Source organism: Elephantulus edwardii, unplaced genomic scaffold (genome assembly GCF_000299155.1).
Source record: "Elephantulus edwardii isolate Elephantulus edwardi_28Jun2011 unplaced genomic scaffold, EleEdw1.0 scaffold00017, whole genome shotgun sequence".
Classification (NCBI taxonomy): Eukaryota; Metazoa; Chordata; class Mammalia; order Macroscelidea; family Macroscelididae; genus Elephantulus; species Elephantulus edwardii.
In genome coordinates, this window is record NW_006399767.1 from 25,717,356 (window position 1) to 25,741,401 (window position 24,046).

General features: G+C 38.3%; 1 protein-coding gene across 2 annotated transcripts in view; it reads left to right on the forward strand.

Moving 5' to 3' along the window:
- The first annotated feature begins 477 nt into the window (after positions 1 to 477).
- The window catches only part of FKBP5 (FK506 binding protein 5), a 149,322-nt gene continuing 125,753 nt past the window's right edge, over positions 478 to 24,046 (forward strand). For both annotated transcript variants that reach the window (XM_006882050.1, XM_006882049.1), the window contains exon 1: positions 478 to 595. The gene's annotated coding sequence lies outside the window, so the exon portion shown is untranslated. The remainder of the gene's footprint in view (positions 596 to 24,046) is intronic.

Sequence of the window (24,046 nt, forward strand, 5' to 3'; positions counted from 1 at the left end):
CAGTCCTACCAAGGCAACTTTGACTTCATGAGATCAGTTCTTGGGACAGACACGGCCTTGTCCCTCTCCATCGTCAAAGCAAGCCCAGTGGGAGAGATGGCTTTCAGAGAGGCTAGAAGGATGTTAAGTCAACTAGTTTGTTTAGGCATTAGTTTCTCTGGAGGTGAGGAAGTGTGTGTGGGGGCGCCGGTCAGCTTCCTCCGTCCGACCCTCACAAAGGGCCAGGACCAGACACGTGGGCTGGTGAGTGGAGGCGGAGGTTACATTAAGGCGGAGATGCAAATAAACAGGGGCGGGGCACAATTTGCATAGACGACGCGCGGCCGCCAATCCGGACACTCGGGGCCACAGCCCGCGCGCCTTTTGGGGGCGGACTGACAGCCCCGGGGCCCTATGGAAGACGGGTCCTGCGGCCGGCGGGGGCGGGACGGCACCCGCAGCTGCCCGGGGGATTGGGGCCGGTTCGTGGGTGCTGCCAGTCTCGGGCGGCGGCGTCCGGCGCGCGGGCGGGTGTCCTACTGAGCGGGTTGGAGAGCGTGCGGCGCGCGGGTGAGGAAGAGAGAGAGACGGAGTCGGCGAGCAACCACGGCGACAGGTACCAGGACCGCGGCCGCAGGGATGGGGCGGGCGGAAACGCGGTGGCCGATTTCTCTCTTTCGCGGTCCCAGCGCGGCCGCACCACTTCCCCGCCCCCTCATGGGGGTCCTCAGCTCGGGAGCGGCTGGTGGCGCGAGCGGCGTCTCAGGGGTGGGGGAAGCCTCGAGGTGAGGGTGCGGCCGCGTCCGGCGCCCCCGCGGACCCCGTTCGCCCCGCCTCAGCGGGGGTCCCGGCGCCTCAGCCAAACCGCGAGGCCGGTGCTCGCTCCGGGAGGCGCGCTGGCCCGGCGGCTGCGGGAGCCGCTCCCCGCCCCCGCCGCGCGCCCCCTCGCGCACGGGAGGCAGGTCGCGCCCGCGGGTCCTCACCCGGCTTTTGTTTCCCGCCCGGGCTGACAGGTCCCGGCTCCCGCTCCTGTGGGCGATCCCCGATTCGCCAGCGACCCGGCGGGGCCCGTGACCGCGGAGCGGCGCCGCGGCCGCCCAGAGGAGGCGGCGGGATCCTCGCAGAGCCGGGAAGGAGCGTGAGTAACCGCCGCAGCCAGCGAGCGAGAGCGAGAAAACTTCGCCTTCGGGGCCGGGGCGGCGGGAGAAGTGGAGGCCGGGGTTGAGCAATGCGCCGGGACAGTCGGCGGGCACGATCGAGACTTCCTCACCTGGTGGGCCCCCTGGAGGGTGAGAATAACGGAGTGTCCCCACTGCTGCCTTCTCTTTCGGTTCTCGCTGTCCCCGGTGGAGCCCGCCCGCTGGGTGTGGATGGGCGTGCACCACCTTCACCTGCGCCCCGGGAGTGGTGACTGGAACCAGCATCCCTGCTCCACCCGCCACTTGTTGAAAGGGGGGCGGCAGCAGCGCTCTGTAACAAGTGCTTTCACTAAGCTCTGCGGCTGCTAACCGAGAGGTTGACGGTTCAAACCTCACCGCCTCTGCGGAGAGACCAGGGAAGCGGGAATCCGGCACTTTAAACACTACAGGCTAGGGGAGCTCTGACGGGCTCTTAGTTTGCTTTGTTTTTAAAATTCTACAGCCTTAGATAACCAGCTCTGTCATATGGGGGTCAGTAATGAGTGTAAATCGACTCAGCAAGCCACCTAACCAAAAAACAGCGAGACGCTCAGACGAAAACGGATGCAGAGTCGTGGATCAGGACCCCCCTTTACCCTTTGCTCTTACGTCTTGGCCCCAACACCTTTCTACTTTATTCTTTCTGCTTTCTTCTTTCTACTTCTAAAGATGTTCAAGCACAAGTCTGCGTTCAAAACCAACATTGATTGACAAAAACAAAGACACAGAGAATTTGAGGGTCAGAACAGAATTGTCAGGAGGGACACTTTCCTTCCAGTGTCAGAAATCGGTTTCTGCACTTTGTGGCACAAGCACGGTAAAGGGACCAGCAAGTTGTAAGTGGAGAATGCAGAGCTCTAGCTAGCCTCCAGTGTGCTTCGGGACAGTGTGTACAGCGCTTGGCCGCCATTCAGTAAATTTTGCATGAAGCATTTTGAGCTCGTGGTTTTGGATTGACTTTTCAGGAGTATATGTTCTAGTGGAATAAAGTTTAGCACTGAATGAGAGCTTTCTCTGCCTCTCTTGAGTCTATACTCTGAGTCTACAGGAGTTTGTGTTTCTTTTTTAATTGTTTTACATTCTGTTAGATGCAGCCCAGAGAAGAATTAAGGTTTCATTTTATGTGTTTTTTTTAAGTCTTTGGGAGTTCTATTCCCATTCCCCCTACCCCCATGAGATTTTAAAAAAAAAAAAAATTTAATTTTTTAAACTGAGGACTTTAGTAACTGCTAAAACATTCAAACTTGTGTTTGAATGAAAATTCAAGGACAGATGTAAAACAATTCTTTATTCTGGTGAGACTTCTTTTCCCTCTCTCTTGCATTCTTTCAGTTAGGGTTTTTTGTGTGTTTCTTTCACAACTTTTCTGCCTAACAGTCTACAATTATGGTCCTCACCGATTTAAGCCATCTACAGAAATAATACGAGAACCCGGTAGGACAGTGGTTCTCACAAGGTTGGCTGCTAACCAAAAGGTCAGTGGTTTGAAGCCACCAGCTACTATATGGCCGAAAGACGTGACATTCTGTTTCTGTAAAGATTTACAGCCTTAGAAAGCCTATAAGGCAAATCTCTGTCTTGCAGGATCACTATGAGTCAGAACTGGCTCCATGTCAGTGGTTGTTTTGTTTTTAAATAGAAATAATGTATTTTTAAAACTTGGGGTATTAATAGTACTCATTACTCTTTAGAAACACTTGACTTTATTGAGTTCTTTCTTTTAATGTCTCTTCTTTTTGACATCGCATTGGGTAAATTTTACAGCCAGAGATACTTCAGACAAGTAAGTTTAACTTTTTAAGAACAAAATTACTAATTTTGATTTAGATTAATAATGCTACTTTGTTACTGCTTCACTGAATGGTAATTTTAATTATTTACCAAGTATCACTGAAAGGTGACCATATAAACTAATAGGTTAGTTGTGAATATTTGACATTTAAAAATATATATCAAAGATAGTCTTTAAAATGCTTTATTAATTAAAACATCAGACCAATAGATTATAAAGGTCTTTGTCTTTTCCAGCATTTTAGTTAAAAGGACTTCTTTTTAAAAACAATTTTAATCAATTCCAGGTGAAAAATTTAAAATATTAGATTAATTTTTTTTTGTTTATTTTGAGGGGTATTTTTACTGGTTTCCTAAGAATTTTTCAGCATAGGATAAATTAGTCCAGAGAAGAGAGGACATCCTATCCTTCTATACCTGTAAAAGAAACTGTTGCTTTTAGAAGCATAATTGGCCGTTTCATTTTAGTGAGAATACAATGATTGAATAGTGACTTCTCTTAATAGGAGACTTATTTATATAAAATAAGGGTCTATTTTATATAAATAATTGCAAGGAAACTTGTAAAATAAGGATTATAATGACTAAGTTGCATAGCTATTTTAAATGTGTAGGGATTTGTTACTATGTATAGCAGAAGTTATCATTATCCATGAAGATGAATGCTTAACTATAGTAGATAATTTTGCATTTTGTATAATTATTATCACAAAATCATGTTTTAGATTATTTATATGGGGGGAAAGTGCCTTTTAATCAAGTCCCCTTTTTAAAGTTCAGATTTTAAAATTTTTAATTACTGAATGTTGTCCACTTTAATTTATGGTATAACAACATATTATAAAATTAACAACCCCATTATCTGTTTCAAAATTAAGTTTACGTTGAAGTCTCATATCTACACAGTAAACATTGGGAGTGTCTTAAAAGTCAGCTTCCCTTATATTTGTTTCTTTTTGAGTTAGAAATTTGAATAATTTTGAATCATTTGAATAATTTTAGCTATAAAATTTGTATTTAAAACAACTAAAGTAAAGGAAAATAAAATGATACTGTTAAGCTATTAATACTTTCTAAAAACAATGCTCATGTTGTACAAGCATTATGAGTATCCCCTTTAAATTTCTACTGTAATTTTCTGTGATTATTAAGGAAGAATTGATATTCTATACATACTCTATGCCAAGAAGTCAAGTACATTTTATACTTCTGAAATGATTTGAATATTGATGATTAGTACTCTGTTTTTCAACATTGTATATTGCCAACTTTTTATAATATGTTTACTGTATCTTTGATTTCTGACATTATATCCCCAAAATATAAAGAAAATTAGATGGTTTTTGCCTCAGAAACTTGGAGTATGTAAGTTACATAACCATTGTTTAAAAGCAATAGCCACTTAGGTATAGTTTAATTTGTGACTAGGATGTTTAATTACAAAAGTTTAGGGCAATTTTGTCAAAAGAAACAGAGTACATTAAAATAGAAATGTGTGTACCCTTATAATTGTAATCGTTGTAGCTAATAGGTGACTAAAGATGATTTAGCAATGTTGAAAACTCTCTATTCCCAGTAGTGAAAATAATTAATAGCTCTTAAAATTTGTTCTGGTGTTATAGTTAATATATTAACATTCAATCAATTCTGCATTAAAAATTGTTGTTATTGTTATGTACTGTCAAGTTACAATTGACTCATAGCATTAAAATTAGAGAACACTAAAATTCCAGTTCTGTGAAAAATAAATCTTATAGTTTGGTCAACTCTGCATTCAGCTGCAATTTAAGCATACGAGTCTCAATCCTTAAATCAGGGAGGACTTTTTTATGCTTAAGACTTCTAGCATTTTTAAAAACATTTGGTTAAAGATAGCAAAGGCCCACAAAAGGAAGTATAGGAATCTACACATTAGATGTCCCTGCTTTCTACCCTTGTCCTGCTAGAGTAGTATTTTAGAAATAAAATTTTGTTTTGATTTTCTTAAAACAAGCAGGCAAAAATTTTGTAAAGTTGGAGCATGTTTGTCTCTCCTGTCATCTTTTTGCATATTTTGTATATTTACATAAAGCTGTTTTTCTAGTTTTGAAAAGATATTTAAAAAGTAAAACTGTATTTTCAGAGTGAAATAATGGAATTTCAATAACAGACATTTGTAGAAGTTAGAGAATATCTAGATTTTTGGGTTAAGATTTATACTAAGTAGGGAATATTTAAAAATTACATTTGAAAAATAATCAGATGCTAGGGTTTTAAGATTGAGAGTGTACATTTGAATTGTATATTTTTAAAATGTTTTTGGAGGAGGAATAAGAGATGAAGAAAATGTAAAAAAAATAGGTTGTCCTCTCCTTTATAATTGCAAACCCTTTGTTAAGATGACAGTGGTAAATTTCTAGAATGATTTGCAATAACAGTCTTCCTTAGTCTTGGCACTTTCTAGATAATAAATTAAGAGTCTACACCTAATCATCTGAAATGGTCAGGTGGTTATGTTAAAAGCAGAATTAAAAATTTTGGATTTATCTCAAACTATCAGATATGCATTTCTCATTCCTATCTTTGAAAATTAAGGAGCCTCCTTTTTTTATCAGCTGGAAATTACAGTGGAATTTGAAAGTCAAAATGTCTGTATCATAGAGTGAGGCTGTATCAGAATATATTCTGAATGAGGCTAGAATGTTCTTTGCCCATGTTAACTATTAACCGATGAAATTATTTCCATGTTTAATTTTTAAAAAGCAAGACAATAAAATAAGGTTGTGTTCTTAGTACATATTTTGTATTTTTTGCCACTAGCATAACATACGGGAATATGATAATATTTTTCTTTCTGTTTTTGATATTTTTAATGTTTTGAAATTCTAGTTTTAGAAGTATACTTGTAAGAAGAAAGTGTTTTATTGAAGCTGAATAGGGTAGTTTACATGGAGAGAAATTTGTTCTCTTGAATTATTAAGTTAAAGCATAATACTTGAACACTGAGGTGATCATTCCTATCTTGGATATTTTCACTATGAACTTAATTTTATTAGTATTTTTAAAAAATGTGTTATCCTATACGTAAAACCTGGTAATCTCTTAGAATTTATTCTATCTCCAAAAGGTATATACATGTAGTTTTTGCTTTATGTATACTTATATATGTGTGTGTGTATTGCCGTATTTATCTGTCTACCCTGTATATGTCCCAAGATTGATTTATTTATGAAATCTTTTTCCTCATTTTCAATGAAAATCTTATTACAGCGAGAAAATTAAAAGTATATGTCTCTAAAAAGTTTGGTACAAGAATTTCATAGCAGCCTTACTTGTAGTAAGAATGAACAGCTGACCACGCAACAGCATAGGTGAGAGTCAGAACTATTATGCAAAGCCAGAGAAGCTGGACACAAAAGAGTATGTACTACATAATATTTATATTAAATACAAAAAAACTTCGATAATGATATGATAGTAGAAAACAGTCTAGTGGTTGCCTCTGAGGAGGGATTCTGGTTGACCTAGAAAGGGGTACAAAGGAACTTTTTGTAATAAGAGAAATTGTGAGTATCTTGATTTGGGTGATTGAAGGGTATACTTTTTTGGTAACTTTAAATTTTAATATGATTCTAATTTAAAAAGTTGCTAGAGCCATACAAATAATTTATTTATACTTTATTTAGATGTACCAATTGTAGGTGTATACATTTGCTCAAAATTACTGAACTCTTCAGATCTATATATATTTTACAGTATTACAGATCTTATTTTAATAAAGAAAAATAAAAGCTAAAGGACTATTTGTTGAAGATGAAGAGAATGATCTTGTTACCTGAAAACAGTTAAATACTTTAATTAGAAATTAGAATTTTTTTACAGCCTTTTGTCATATATATATATATATATATATATATATCTTTTTAAATGCTGTCTCTCAGGAGAGTTTCTTGCTGACGTGTTTCAGTTAGAAGAGACAGCATTGCTAGCATGGAAATCCTGCTTTGCTTTATGATCTTGTGTGTGTCAACTAGGAATTAGATATATATCTAGCAATAATTTCCTGGGATTTGAAGGCGTGGTTATTCCTAGTAAAAAAGCTGTATACCTACATTGTGCGAAGTTTTGTACAGACACGTAAAATCTTTCCTGTCCTGGAAGTTAACAACCAAAGAGGAGGCAAATAAGCTTGGTGGTTGTTTTTGGATGGTGCTATTTATTGTAGAAAAGTTGGTGTTTGTAAATCATAAAAATTATTCTTAATAAGTAATCAGACTGGAGCTCTAATAGTTTGAGAACTGCTGAGGCCTTAATAGAGTGCTTTGATGTACATTAAGTTTATTTAAATCACAGCTTAACTTATAATTGTTAAAAATATAAGACTTCATAAGAGTGTTCGCCTTAGTTTACTTAATTTTAAATGTGTAGTTTTGGTTTAGAATAATATAATATAGGTAACATACTTATTGTTAATTTCTAACTTTTTTGTATCTAAACGGGAAAGTTGTTTTATTGTATTTATATGTTTATTTTTTTTACTTCTTACTATAGTGAGTAGTGTTGGAGGACTAACCATCCAATGTAACAAACTGATCACTGATACTGTGATTATTGTTTTTAGTTATTAGCAAGTTAACCAACCACAGTAACCTTGTGAATAGCAGAACGAAATGTTGTTTATCCTGGAGTATCTTCATTATAAGTGTTGGGGATAGATACTATTTCTCAAAGTTGTAAATGTATGCTGACCAAAACCATTCATTCATTTGTCCTCTATGCTCTGGTGGCCAAGTGGTAAGACGCTTCCTTGCATTCACAAAGGCACATGGTTTGAATCCACCAGCTGCTCTGTGGGAGAAGAATGGGCAGTCTCCTCCTATCAGATTAACTGCCAACCTTGGGGGAGGGTCGGCTATCGGTTGATTCCAGTGCGACAGTACACAACACCACCACCACAGTGGCAATTTTTTTAGTGAGAAAAAAGTTAGATAGAATTAGACAGCTGGACTCAGTTTCGATGATCCTAATTTTGTTGGAAAAATCCAAAGCATCACAGGAATAAGTTGAACAAAGGCCACCTTCTCTCTATCGGGCCTAATCAAGGTGTTGACTATATTAGTGTCTTAGAGCTTCTTCACAGTTCGTTTGATCTGGTGCTTGTTGGCCTTGACATCTGCAGTGAACACATGCGTGATTATTTTCTGTTTTCTTCATGGCTGACTCAGTGGTCAAGGGAAACTTGATGGCATACTGGACAAGTTTGTTTCTCCTGGGTATGCTCTTCTAGGGGGCTGCTTTCCAAGGATGTGTGTGTGTCTGCTGTGGATGCCCTTCAGAATTACCTTCTTGGCCTTTAACACCTTTGCTCTGGCTTCAGTTTTGGGAGGGGCGAGAGCTTCCTCCTTCACTTTTGGGCGCCATCTTCAAAAAAAGTGGCCTGTGTGTTTTTCTTCAAAATGAAGTAACTTAAGCTTATTGAAGAGAAAAAAATGACAGCCTTTCAGCATCAACCAAAATTAACAAAAGGATTGCTTTTTAAACTTAATAAATATCTTGTTACCCTGAAATGAAGATTGGGACTTTCCTTCCTTACATATGCACCTGAATTCTATTGATCTAGCAAGAATTAAGAAAACATTATTTCAAACATTTACATCAGCTAGATTTTATTTCACGTAGTCAAGCTTAATTCTAAATAGAATTCAAGATATTTCTGCAGGCAGATTTTTTTAGACTTTTTATTATGAACATTTCAAATATATGAAAAGTGTAGAGAATCCAATAATGAACCTCTGTGTAACCATTCCCCAGAATGATTAATTATTCCTATTTTGGTCAGTGTGTTGCTTTGGAAATTGTCAACTTCTTGAACATATTATAAAATAGTAATCTTAGGTAGACTTACGCCATTGAGTCCATTCCAACTCATAGAACCCTCCAGCAGATTACTGAGGTTGTAAACCACAGCAGTGGGAGGTCTTTCTTCTGAGGACCTGAGGCTTCATCCTTCCAGAGACGTGTAGCTTTTGGGTTAGCAGCCCTTCTCACTAAGGACTCCACTACCACAGCTCCCAAAGTGATGGTGGTTGTCATGTGCCATCAAGTGAGGACCTACCCATAGCTGACCCTCCAGCAGGTTTTCAGATGCAGGTAAATGCATAGAAGGAAAATGCCTGTCCTTCTCCCCTAGAACACCTATGGATTCGAACCATGTGCCTTCAGATTTGCAGTGCAGCTTCTTACCATCAGGCCATGAGAGCTCCTTAAAATGGTTGTAGTACCTTATTTTTTGTGAGTAAGACATCTATACATATAATGCACAGAAATTACTAAATTATATATAAAAAATTCTGTCATAGTATATGCGTACATATATCATGCATGTTTCATGACATTTTCAGAAGTGAATTTCATTCTTCTTCACCCTTACTCAGTAGTGTAGAAATGTTATTTTGGTCATATTTGTATAATAAAGGTAAAAGCTACGATCAGAAAGTAATGGATCAAGTTGTTCGTACCCTACTAACCGGAAAATAAACAATTGAAACTCTGTATGTGTTTCTGTTAATTTGACAGCTATATCTCTGCCACCTTTGACTCATCAACCAGAGCCTGGAACCCACTAAAACCTATACATCAATCATGTACTATCAATTGGAAGTGTAAACAGAGTGAAGCCTGCCCTGACATAAATGGCCTAGTTGTTATAGTGTATCACTGAGTTTGAGCTGATTTTCAAGCAGGTTTTTAGAGGTAGTTAATCACACAGGACAAGATTGCACATCTTTCTCCTGTGGAGCAACGGGCGGATTCTAACTGCATGCCTTTGGGTTGGTAGTGCATCTCTTTACCACTGAGCCACTAATAGCATTAATTCCATTGGGAATATCAATCCAATCTACATTGACATAATTGTCTTCATTATCTTTTGACTTTGGCTTTTAATCAAAGGAGTCAACAAGGCAGAAATGATACAGAATCACTCTTGATGCTACAGTATATGGGGGGGGGATCAATGCTACAGTTACAAAGGGAAAAAAGAACTTAAAAATGATATAAACTCAATTTGGTGCCCTGCATATAGTAGTTATACCTGATGTCCTAATCTGCATGCTGCAGCCACTTTGTCTAGTGGTCAACCACTCATTCAAGCCATTTGTGAGAGGAGAGTGGAATGCAAGGGTGTACTCTGGAATTTAGAAGTTCACACCATCAGGATGACTGAATTGGGTGGCGTAAACAGAAATATGCAAGTAAGTGGCTTTTCACTTTGGGGGAAATAATCTCAGAAACCATCCTTAATGGCTTCAGAAAGACTGGGATTGTGTGCCAGGAGAATACTAATGACAAAGATGAAGATGCCAAAGGCAGTAGTGATGATAATGATGACATCAGTTCAGGAGTGAGAAGAACATGTGCAGACAGCTCTGAGATACTCCAGTAATGATAATGAAGGATTAAACTTTGAAGTGTTCTGAGAGTTAGATGGTGATAATGCATGAATAAAGTAAAATGACCTATATTAAGATGAAAACACAGTTCCTTCTGGTAACTTATTTGTTGATTTCAAAGACATTGATTAGAAAAGTGTTTCTAGATAAATTGATGAAAGCAATAAAATATAAACAGTGTCTTTCTCTTGAGCCTTAGAATCTTTTCTCTGTTACTGATTTCTAGTTTTGTGCATTCAGTCTTTGGTTTCAACATGACATCCTATTTCTATCACAAGCCTGTTCACTATTGGTTGTACTTATTTTAGGAAAATAATCCTAGAATTATTGCCTTGGAGGCAAGGATTCTGAAAAGTTTTGTCTAACATACTTTGGGCATGTTGCATCCGGAAGGACCTGTCCTTGGAGAAGGACATTATGCTTGGGAGGGTAGAGGGACAGTACAAGAGGGGAAGACCCTCAGTGAGATAGATTGAGTGACTGGAGTAATGGAGGTAGTTGTGTCAGAGACGGTGAGGTTGGCTCAGGATAGAGCAGGGTGCAGAGGTGTTGTACATAGGGTCGCTATGAGTTGCAGATGACTCAATGGCACATAAACAACAATAACCCTCTTCCAGTCCATGATAATTATTATAAACTTTTGTCTGTATCCTTGTTTGTTCACACACAGAATTGTTTAACATTTGTCCTTTTGTGTCTAGCTAGATGTCTAGGCTTTCAAGGTTTGTTTTTTTAGTATATATCATAACTTCATTTCTTTTTATGACTAATATTTCATATACCACATTTTGTTCTCCATTAATTTGTTAATGGACACTTTGTTTCCAACTTTTTACTACTATGAATACTTCTACAGTGAACATTAGTGCACAAGTGTCTATTTTAGAGTTTTTTATTTCAAGTCTTTGGGTCATTTATTCTCATGGTAGAATTGCTGGGTCATAATGTGTGTTACTTTTTGGGTTGCTACCCAGAAGGTTGATAGTTCACATCCACCTTCTGCTTTGTGGAAGAAAATTGAGACAATCTCCTTCTGTTAAGATGTATAGCCCAGGGAACCAATGGAGACTTGATAGCAGTGGGCTTGAATTTGGATTGTGATTCTGTGGTTAACTTTTTGAGGAGCCATCAAACTGTTTACCTAGTATATGCACCATTTTACATTTCCACCAGTAGTGGATGAGGATTCCATTGTCTCCATTCTCCCTTCAAGAGATGTTATCTTCCATTTTTCTGATGATAGAGAAGAGCCCTGAAAGGTATGCGATGTAAATCTATCAGCCACTACACAGGAGCAAAATGTGCTGACTTTTCCTGGAAAGATTTAAAATCCCAGAAACTCTATAGAAGGTCATTCCGAGTTGGGATCTTCTTGACAGTATTTGAGCTTTTTGGGCTTTAATGAGTAGTTTAACGAAGTATCTCATTGTGGTTTTGATTTGCATTTTCAAGTCCTTTGTTGTTGTTGTTAATGTGCCATCAAGTTGCCTGCAACTCATCTCATAGTCGCAGCCCTAAACCCTGCTCTATCCTGTTCCAATCTTATTGTCTCTGATACACCTACCCCAATTACCCCAGTCCCTGAATCCATCCGTCTCATCGAGAGTCTTCCTTTCCTGAGCTGTCACTCTACCCTTCCAAACATGATGTCCCTCTCCAGGGACTGATCCCACCTTGCAGTATGTCGAGAGTATGTCAGACGAAGCTTCAGAATCCTTGCCTCCAAGGACCAGCCTCGTTTTGCCTTCTCCACAACGAGCTTATTTGTTCTCCCAGAAGTCCATGGTATATATTTTCAGTACTTTTCTCCAGCACCACAGCTCAAAGGCATCACTTCTCCTTTTATTATCCCTAGTCATTGTCTAGCTTTCTGATGCATAGCAAGTAATTGCAAGGATGATGGCCTAGATCAGGTGCACCTTAGTCTCCGGACTGACACAGTTCCTCTTCAGTACTTTGGAGAGCTCTCTGACAGCTGACTTTCCTAATGCAACTTTTCTTTTAATTTCCTGGCTGCTGGTACCAAGAGTGTTGATTGTAGAGCCAAGCAAACTGAAGCTGTTAACAATCTCAATCTCTTCACCATCTATCATGATGCTGCTTATCAGCCCAGTGGTGAGAATCTTTATTTTCTTGATGTTGAGCTTCAATCCATATTGTAGGCTGCAGTCCTTAACCCTCTGCAGCAAGCACTTCAGGTCTTCCTCAGTTTCAGCAAGCAGAGTTGTGTCATCTGCATAACGAAGATTGTTGATGAGTCTACCTCCAACCCTGATGCCACATTTCTCCTCATAGAGCCCAGCCTCCAGGATAATTTTTTCCAAATATAAATTGAAGAGATAGGGAGATAGGACACATCCCTGGAGTACACCCTTCCCAATTTTGAACCATTCAGTGTTTTCTTGCTCTGTTCTGACAACTGCCTCCTGGTCCAAGCATAGGTTTCGCATTAGCACGATCCAGTGTTCTGGGATTCCCATTCTTCTCAGAGTCAGCCACAGTTTGTTATGATCCATACAAACGCCTTTGCATAATAAATGAAATATTCCTCTGGTACTCCTTGCTTTCAGCCAAGATCCATCTAACATTAGCCACAATATCCCTAGAACCATGACCCCTTCTAAAGCCAGCCTGCACTTCTGGAAGTTCTCTGTTAATGTGCAGTTCCAGTCGTTTTTGGATAATCTTCAGCAGAATTTTGCTTGCATGTGGGATCAATGATATTGCTCAGTAATTTCCACACTCTGTTGGATCACCTTTCTTTGGAATGGGAACAAATATAGATCTCTTCCAGTCAGTTGGCCAAGTGGTTGTCCTCCAGATTTCTTGACACAACTTGGTAAGCACATCCAGGGCAACATCTTTTTGTTGAAATATGTCAATTGGTATACCATCAATTCCTGGGGCCTTATTTTTTGTCAATTCTTTAGATACAGTCTTCAAGTCCTTTACACATTTTTAAAACTAGAATTATGGTCTTTCTTTTATTGAATCTTGTTGATGCCTTCAAGTCAGTTCTAACACATAGTGACCACTCTACACAAGAGAGTGAAGTCCTGCCCAGCCTTGTGTCAGCTGACAGTCATTGCCGTGCTGGAGCTGCATGTTTGTAGCCACTGTATCAGTCCTGTTCAGTGAAGGTCTTCTTTAGGTAACTTTCCGCCTTACTAAACATGATGTCCTTTTCCAAGAACTGAGTTTTCCTAATAACATGCCTGAAGCATGTGAAAGTGATTTTGCCACATTGCTTCTAAGGATATTCGTGACTGTACTTCTTCTAAGATAGTTATTCATTTTTCTGTTTGTTGTTGTTAGTCAAGTACAACTCATAACAACCCTATGAACAAGAGATCTGAACCCTGTCCTATCCTGTGCCATATTCATCTCTTGACACACTTGAGCCCATTGTTGCAGTCACTAATCAGTCCATCTCTTCAAAAGTCTTCCTCTTTCACTAAACCTTCACCTTCCCAAGCATGATATCCTTTGCCAAGGAATAGCTTCTCCTAGCAACATGCCCAAGATAGGCCAGACAAAGCTTTGTTATCCTTGCCTTCAGGAAGCACTCTGGTTATACTCTCCTCTCCAAAACATATCAGTTTGTTCTTTTGGCAGTCCGTGGAATATTTAATGCTCAAAGGCATTAACTCTTCCTCTGTCATATTTATTCATGGTGTAGCTTTTAGATACATAGCAATGATTGAAAAGACCATGACATGAATCAGGCATACCTTAGTCTTCAAACTGACCTCTTTGCCTTCTCAGTAATTTGGAAAGGTTCCTGATAGCAGACTTGCCCAATAAGTCTTCTGACTGTCAGTCTTGAGGGTGTTTATTATACATCGAAGGAAGATGAAATCATTAACAACTTCAGTATTTTCTCTATCTATCCTGATGTTGCTTATCAGTCCAGTGGTGAGAATTTGTACCTTCTTGAGGTTGAGATGGAACCCATATTGAAGGTTGTAGTTTTTTTATCTTCTACAAGTACTTCAAGTTCTCCTCACTTTCAGCAAGCAAGGTTGCGTCATGTACATAATGCAAGTTGATGATGAGTCTTCCTTTGATATTGATGCCACTTTTTTTTCATTGAGCCCAACTTCTTGAATTATTTGATCAGCATACAGATTGACTCGATATGGAGAAAGGAGACCTTGACACACTCCTTTCCTGATTTTAAACCATCCGGTATTCCCTTGCTCCATTTGAACAAACTGCTTCTTGGTCTGGGTATAGGTTTTTGTGTGAGCATAATAAAGTGTTCTGGCATTCCCATTCTTAAGATTAGCCTTAATTTGTTCTGGTCCACACAGTATAAAAACTCAAATACTTCTGGTTAGTCTACAGCATATTCAGTATTATTCATAAATATTAATTCTCCCAAGAGGACTAAGAATATAGTGTGGATTCTGAAGTTAGATTGTTGGGCTTTGAATCTTATCTCTACCACTTTAGTTTTATTTACCAAGATTATAGCTTCATTAAGTCAATTTCTTCACCTGTAATATGAAGGTGCTGGAGGGGCAGTATTTATACCTATCCCAGGGACAGTCTCCTCCTGTAAAAGCTTACAACTTCAGAAATCTGATGAAGGGTTACTATGAATTGTGAAGGACACAACAGTAGTGGATGTTTTGGGGGGTTTTTGTGGTGGGTTTTGTTTTGTTTTTCTTTTCGTTATACTAGGCAAACTTGCTGGAAAGGACCTTTTTGCAAGGATATCGCTTTGAGGACTAAGATACGCTGTCGCTGTCACTTCGCCAGCAACTTGACAGCAACAGCCTGATGAGGGTAAGCTTGATGGAGATCTACCACTCCGGGAAAGGAACAGAGAGTCAATCCAGTTCAATTTTATTGGGATAAGTAGTGCACTTAATATACAGAGGAAGGCAGGATAGGGTGGGCTTACAGCTGTGGGACATGAGGATTGGTTAGGAGAACCTCAGCCTAGTGCAGACCACTCCCAGCTCAACAGACGTGCTAGCCATCTTCCCAGGTGGCAAGCTTTCTCAAGCTGGTACAGCCAAACACATGGGAGCTTTCTCTACCCTGCATTCAAGGTCGTTGGGAGGCTTGCACCTGTCTGGAACTTAGACGATCCATCTTGGCCAGAGGCACGTCCTTCCTTCCCAACATTCCACAACAATATGTCTAATCTAAGCCATGGTCTTCTCATTCATTTCATATGCATGTGAAAGTTGGACAGTGATTAAGGGAGACCGTAGAATAATTGATGCCTTTGAAGAACATTGAATATACTGTGGATTACAAAAAAAAAAAAAACAAACCACCACCACCAACAAAAAAAAACCAACCCCAAACAAATTTATCTTGAAAGAAAAGCAGCCAAAATACTCCTGAAAAGTGAGGATGGTTTGTCTCATGTACTCACATACGTGGTTTGGGCTTGGGAATATTATAAGGAGGGACCAGTCCCTAGAGATGGACATAATGCTTGGCAAAGAAGAGGATTAGCAAGAAAAACCTTCAATGAGGTGGATTGACACTGTGATTGTAATAGTAGGTGTAAGGACAGGGTTATAAAGGATTTGGCAGTGTTTGGTTCTATTGTGTATAGGGTTGCTGTGAGTTGAAACTTGACTTGGTGGTATTTAACAACATTATAGTTCTGTCAGAAAGCACTCTCAGAAAGAGGGGGCCGTGGTGATTCAGTGATAGAATTCTCACCTTCTATGCAGGAGTTCTATTTTTCATCTGACATTCTTGGACATGTCGCTTGCGAGGGTGGAGGGACAGCGCAGGAGAGGAAGACCCTCAATGAGATAGTTTGATTAAGTGACTGGAGGACAGGGCTAGGTGTATCGGAGACAGTGAGATTGGCACAGGATAGAGCAGGGTTTAGGGCAGTTGTACGTACATAGGGTTACTGTGAGTTGCAGGCATCTCGACAACATATAACAACAACAACATACCTCAAATACAGCTACCACTTGTCTGTCGGGTTTCAGCAGCACTTCAAGATTTAATATGAACTAAGAAGGACAAGTCTACGTCTAAAAATTCTTGTGGATTATAATGATCTGATTTGGTTGTGCTTGGAATTTCTCTGCATTGGGACAATTAGACAGCAGCTAACAACAGTAATTTAATAGATATTTATTAAACTGTTAAGTTCTAAGTAACTTTGTTTTAAAACAAATAATGCACAACCTTGCTCTTAGAAAAGGTAGAACTTATTTAGAACAGAGAACCTACAGTGCCCAAAGTAGGTGGCAAATAGTGGTTTACTTAAGGGCTGAAGAGACAGGAGTAATTTCTATGCAGTGGAAAACTTGAGGAAAGTGACCAAATGTAACCTCAGCTTTGAAAGGTCACTGGAGCAAGTGAGATCTCTTGTAGCGACACTGTTTTTATTCTTATTTGGCACAGAGTTGACTACAGTTCATAGCAACCCTTAAAACAACAGATTGGAACCTTGTTCTATTCTGTGCCATCATCATGATCTCTGTCAAGCTCAAGCCCATTGATAAAGTCACTGTGTCAATTCATCTTGGCAAGGGAGGGCCTTCCTCTTGTTCTATAATCTTTTTCTTTCCCCAGCATGATGTCTTTTTCTAAAGACTGGTCCCACCTGGCAACATGTCCAAAGTATGTGAGATGGAGTGTCACAGTTCTTATCTCTAAAGAGCACTCAGAAATCTATGGTGGCCTATGGTAAGAAGCTACACTGTGATACCTAAGGCATACACATGGTTTGAGGCCACCAGCTAGCTGCTCTGTAGGAAAAGGATGGGAAATATTTTCCTGTACAATTACTGCCTATGAAAACCTGCTGGAGCGTCAGCTCTGGGTCAGTTCCACTTCTGCGGTACACAACAAGGAATACTCTGGTTGCCCTTTCTCCCAGCCAGATTTGTTTGTTGTCCTGGCAGTCCATGGGATATTTAGTATTCGTTCTTAACACCACAATTTAAAAAAAATGACTTTTTTCTTCTGTCATCCATCCTTATTCCTTTTCCAGCTTTCAGATATATTGTTGTTAAGTGCCATCGAGTCGTAGGCATAGTGACCCTATGAACAAAAGACCTGAGCACTTTTATAACTTTCATCATTTCTCCAAGTTCATAGAGTTTCCGGAGGCAAGCTGTTTTGAAAGTGGGTGCAGCTTCTGCTTCCAAGCTTGTTTTAATTGGGAGAGACACTAAACACTGTCCCCCATGAGTAACCGTTATCGCATTTGACCCATCAGTGTCAGTGTTTAGCATGACAGCAACCACGAGTTACCGCAGTACAGCAAATGCACAGACCAGTGCTATACCAGACATATAGAAAGCAATTTAAAATACCGTGGCTTGGCTCCAGTGCACCTTAGTTTGCAAACTGACATCCTTGCTCTTTAGCAGTTAGGAAATGTCCTTAACAGTAGATTTTTCCCAGTGCAACACATCTTTTTTAAAAAAATTTTTTAACATTTGATACCACGAATGTTGATTGTAGAACCAAGTAAAATGAAATCATTGACTTCTTTAGTCTTTTCCTCATCTTTCATGATGTTGCCTATTGGCCCAGTGGTGAGGATTTTTGTTTTGTTGATGTTGAGATATAATCCAAATGTTTCAAATTCTCTTCAATTTTTGCAAATAAGGTTGTGCCATCTGCATGATGCAGTTTAGTTGATGAGTCTTTCTCAGTTTTGATGCCATATTCTTCCTCATATTGTCCAGCTTCTTAAAGGATTTGCTTAGCATACAGATTAAATCTACAGAAAGGCTACAACCCTGATTTGTTGCTCTGTTGTGTGCCATCGTGTTGCCTGCGACTCAGCGACCATGTGTACAACAGCCGTAAACCTTGCTCTATCCTGTGCCGGTCTCACTATCTCTACACACCTACCTTCATTACCCCAGTCACTCAATCAGTCCACCTCATAGAGGGTCTTCTTCTCCTGTGCTGTAACTCCACCCTCCTTAGAATGACATCCTTCTCTAAGGACTGGCCCCTCCTTGCAACATGTCCGAAGTATGTCAGACGAAGACTCAGAATCCTTGCTTCCAAGGATTTTCTTAGCAGTCTATGGTATATTCAATACTCTTCTCCAACACTACAGCTCAAAGACATCAATTCTCCTTCTATCATCCCTAGTCATTGTCCAACTCTGTGATGCATAGCAAGTGATTGCAAAGACCATGGCCTGTAGCAGATGCATCTTAGTCTCCAGAGTGACACAATTGCTCTTCGGCATTTTGGAAAGGTCCCTAACAGCAGACTTCCCCATTGCAATAAGTCTTTTAATTTCCTGGCTGAAGAATCTTCCACCAGTTCTGATGTCACTCTTTTCCTTATACAGCCCAGCACAATCAATGACTTATTCATTCCAAATATGTTTTATAAGAAACATAAAAGCAGGTTATACACATGAATTTCACCTGATGGTATGCATAGGATTCAGATTGATTACATCTGTGGAAAGAACCACTGGAGAAACTCAGTGTCAGCTGTGAAAACTAGGCCAGGTGCTGATTGTGAAACAGACCACCAACTACTCATACGTAAGTTCAAGCTGAAGCTAAGAAAAAATAAATCCACGGGAATCAAAATATGCCCTTGAGTCTATCCTACGTGAATTTCAGAACCATCTCAGGAATGGGTTTGAAGCCTTGAACACCAGTGAGCGAAGATCAGATGAGTTGTGGGAGGATATCAAGAGTATCATCAAGGAAAAGTACAAGAGGTCATTATACAGAGGAGGAGGAAAAGAGCAAAATGGATGTCAGAAGAGACTCTGAATATTGCACTAGAGTCCCAAGAAGCTAAAGCACAGGGAAGAATTCAAGATATTAAAGAGCTGAACAGAAGATTTCAAAAGGCAGTGCGGGAAGACAGAGTAAAATATTACAGTGAGATGTGCAAAGAGCTAGAGTCAGAAAATCAAAAGGGCTGAGCTCGCTCAGCATTTCTTAAGCTCAAGGAACTGAAGAACAAATTCAAACCTATACTTAAGGATGCTTTGGGCAGAATATTAAATGATCTAGGAAGTATTAAAAGAAGATGGAAAGAGTATACAGAGTCACTGTATTGAAAGGAATTGGCAGACACAGAAGAATTTCCTCAAACAACATATGAGCAAGAGCCTATGGTGATGAAGAAGTTCAAGCTGCTTTGAAGTAATTGGCAAAAAAATAAGGCCCCAGGAATTGATGGTATATCAATTGACGTATTTCAACTAACAGATGCTGCCCTAGATATGCTCACCAAGTTGTGTTAAGAAATCTGGAGGACAACCACTTGGCCAACTGGAAGAGATCTGTATTTGTTCCCATTCCAAAGAAAGGTGATCCAACAGAGTGTGGAAATTATTGAACAATATCATTGATCCCACATGCAAGCAAAATTCTGCTGAAGATTATCCAAAAACGACTGGAACTGCACATTAACAGAGAACTTCCAGAAGTGCAGGCTGGCTTTAGAAGGGGTCATGGTTCTAGGGATATTGTGGCTAATGTTAGATGGATCTTGGCTGAAAGCAAGGAGTACCAGAGGAATATTTCATTTATTATGCAAAGGCGTTTGTATGGATCATAACAAACTGTGGCTGACTCTGAGAAGAATGGGAATCCCAGAACACCGGATCGTGCTAATGCGAAACCTATGCTTGGACCAGGAGGCAGTTGTCAGAACAGAGCAAGAAAACACTGAATGGTTCAAAATTGGGAAGGGTGTACGCCAGGGATATGTCCTATATCTCTATACCTTTTCAACCCTGATTTACCTGTGTTTTAATCCTAGTTTTGCTGCTATGTAATTGTAAACATCTTTTTAAGATTTCATAGAATTACTAAGAGAATAAAATGAATTAATACATACAGAACTCTTAGAACTATTCCTCATGCATGTTTAGAATTTTATAAGTAATTCTTACTGTTATGTAAGTGGAAAGAAGAGAAAATTTATGTTAGCTAGAACATGGGATGGTAATGAGAGGTTACTGAAGTGTATTTGAGGTGATGAGGCTAGATTGGGTTGGATAAACCTTGGAAAGTGATATTAAGACCTTTCTCTTGAGGTGCATATGGGCATATACTCTGACCTGCAGTTTTTCAGTTAGTAGTTGAGTACATTAACAGTTTGTACTTTCAGGGACTGGCAATGTAGTCCTGAAAAATAAAATACTAAATACCTTATAGAAGAAAGGGCAATATGCAATAAGCACAGTATAATTAAAGAAAGAGAAGGAAAACAAAGGTATGGAAGGATTAATGGAAATCAGAATTACAGGGAGTGGAAAAAGTGTTACTACACTGTGGGTATTGAAATGAATGTTTTCAAACAAAATACATATGAATGGTTGAACGAAGATGTCGTTTGCCTTATAAACTTTGACTCAAATCACAATTTAAATAAAACAACCATATAGAGGACAATTCCCTGGCGCACATTGCGTTGCCACTTGCAGGCTGATTGGTTTTGTAGGGGCAGGGTGAGTTGGAATCGACTCAGTCGCAACAGATTAGGTTTGATTTTTAAGGCAGAGAGTATGGCATCTATTTCATAGCTACTGAGGGACCTTGGGAGGATTTCTTGGATTGTTTCTAAGTCTCTCGCTATGAAGCATCTCACTATATTTCTTTAAATCATTGTAACTCAAACTTCTAATCAAACAAAAAAATAATTCTCGTGATCTATCCTGAATTAATGTGCCTCTTTAATTTTTCCATTTCTTCTGTAAACATGTATTTTTTTTTTTTTTTGGCTAACTTTCTCTTTTTCACTCCATATTCCAATTGTTTACATAATCTTTATTCCTTTTCTCTGACAGTGAAATGTTTATTACTGTTTGCTTCTCTGTCCTACTGTCTTTCTCTTAAAATTCCAGTCTGTAACCTAAACCACAAAGCCATAATGTAGAAAGGGACAGAAAACGAAAAGGGAAGGAAATATTTGCTAGTCCAGCCATCTTGTTTTACAGATGAAGAAATTTAGGCCAAAAGAAATAAAGTTTAATGTTTAAAGCCACAGCTAGCTAATAAGGCACAAGCCAGCCTGTATCATTCAGGACTGCTTTGTTTTACTGTTAGCCTAGTGTGATTCTTAACTGTTTGGAGGGAGTTGTAGTAATCTCAGTTTTCTACTACAGCTATTAAGCAACATGAGGGGGAGACAGATAATTTTACTATCTGGAATAATGTGACAATAATTAATTCTCGTGAATGATTTAGGCTTTTGGGAGAGTATCACTATTATTAATGTTAAAACCAAGATCCCAAATCTATCTGTTTTGTGAAGAAAAAGGTTTTTTATTTTTATTTTTAGATATAGATAGATAAAATAATGCTGTAAATATATAATATGCTTTAAAAAGTAGACTTTCTGTTTCTGCCACAGGTTCATTATTAGAGCGTAAAAAGTTGGGAATCATAATTTTATCTCATAACTTGTGATCTTGAACATCTGCCATTGCAGTACCCTCTCTAAGGCCTTGTCTTCAGTTTCTCACAATTTAATATATGCCACACATAATAGTGAGACCCTTTTGTCCATTTTCTCTGTTTTACTACTAATATGCAGTGTGGTAAAATTAATACATAATATGCTCATTATATGTGATTAGCCCTGTCTATATCTATCTTTCTAAATTTAGTGCCTGGCCACAGTCATGATGGTGCTCAAGAAATATTCCCTTTCCTTTCCCCTAGGTATTTTTTTTCCTCATACAGTACATGCCCATTATCATTAAGCTCATTTCAACTTGACATCTATCAGGTTTCCAAGGCTCTAAATCTTTAGGAGAGAAGACTGCCCCATGGTTCTCCCTTGCACCAGTTGCTGGAGTCAAACCACTGACTTTTTGTTATTAGTATAACATATAACACACTATACCACAAGGGCTCCTTCACAAAGTACATAAATAATGCCAATTCCTTATCACAGATTCATTATTCTAACTCTTTTTAAAACAAAAACCAAGAAAGTTTTTGAAATGTATTGTTTTAAACAACGAGATTCCCTCTCTGCTTTTGAAAATTTACACAGAATAAAAAATTTTGGGTCATGTTAAGCATAATTTTAGCATGAAATCGTTTTATATCTTCTCCTGTTCTATATTCTTTCCTGATGATTAAAGGAAGAAAAAAAATGGAATAGGGTACACACAGCATTCTGGACCTGTGCAAATCCTGCCCTTTTCCTTTAAGAAAGCAGCATTCTGAACTAGATTTATTTTTACAAAAATGTTCATTTTTCTATATGGTTTTAAGCACTGTAAAATGGAATTATACAATTCACAAATGTCTGTTAAAAAAAACCCAAAAACCTCTTCAGAGCCACAGTGTCTCGTATCAAATAATTTATTCATATTTCCCATCCTTTGGTTTCTTTTTCTTGTTTCATTTTTCTGAAGAGATTTTCCCCCCTCCCTTTTCTGATCTGATTTGTTTGGATGATTACCCTTGATAACAAATTTTAATTTAATTGTGCTACTGACAGGGTAAGGAAATGCTTCAAAATTAGATTTTAGATTCTTTTTTGAGATTAAATTTATCTGTATGTGTCCAAGTTTTTCTTAGCCTTTTTTTTATGCCATATACAAGATTTTCTTCTCTTTATACTTTGTAAATATTTGTGTTGGATTATTTCATTGGTGTTTAAAAAAATGGTTATGCTGTATATATTTGGTTGATTTCTATCTCTTATAAACTTATATAGTAATAAACTTTGCTATTAAATTTATCCTTAGAATTATTAACTTTTAAAACATACATATATATAACGCTTTTTCAAGGTTAATCCCTGCAGTTCTCATGCCTTGATAGAGAAATAGACAATTGATTTTTGCAATTTTCATTATGTACCTTATTTTACCAATTTTCCCCTATTTATATAATTTTCTGCTTTTCATTTGTGACTCCTAAAGTGAAAAGCTTTAAAATACATTGTACATTTTTATTAACTACCACCTTTGTGTGTGTGTTCATTGTCCAAAATGTGTTCATTTTTCTTTCCTATTTTTAATATGTTTTTAAATTAAGATTGTTGTTGTTGTTTAGATTTTGGTGAGTTTGTCCATTTGGATTGTAGTTTATTTTTATCCTTATATCATTTTTGTTCATCTGATTAATCCCTTAGCTTTACTTTCCATATGACACAGTGCTTTTGAGAGTTCCACATGCCAAAATTTTGATGTTTGTTTATAATGCCTAAATAAGTGTAAGATTTTTATTATTTTTTAAGATTCCAAAATTATTTTAATATTTATTGAACTAAACTTAGAGTCAATTTTGTATTTAAGGCTGCTGATGATACTGTATGAGAGAGTATAACAAACACTTGATGTGAGTTAATTTTTTTAACAAAAATTATCTAGCTTTGTAAAACAAATTTTGTTAGTAAATTAAAAACATTTTTATTCACAAATCCTAATCCAGTGTTGCTAATTTTAGTAACTTAAGGTTTTGATTCTTATGTCACTTCATCCTTTTGTAATTTAAAGTTACAATTGAATTTTCTAAAAATAAATCATGAATTATATGAAATAATTCACTTTAAAGGAGAAAAATAATGATAACTTTTAGAATCTTGATTTTATAAATTCAGTTAAGAAATTACTCAGTTACATAAGGGTATAATTTTTTTTAAGTTGTTTGTTTCTTTTGTTTTTAATTTCTTGTCATATGCCACAGAAGATTTCTGTAGTTGTAATTAAAGTTAAAA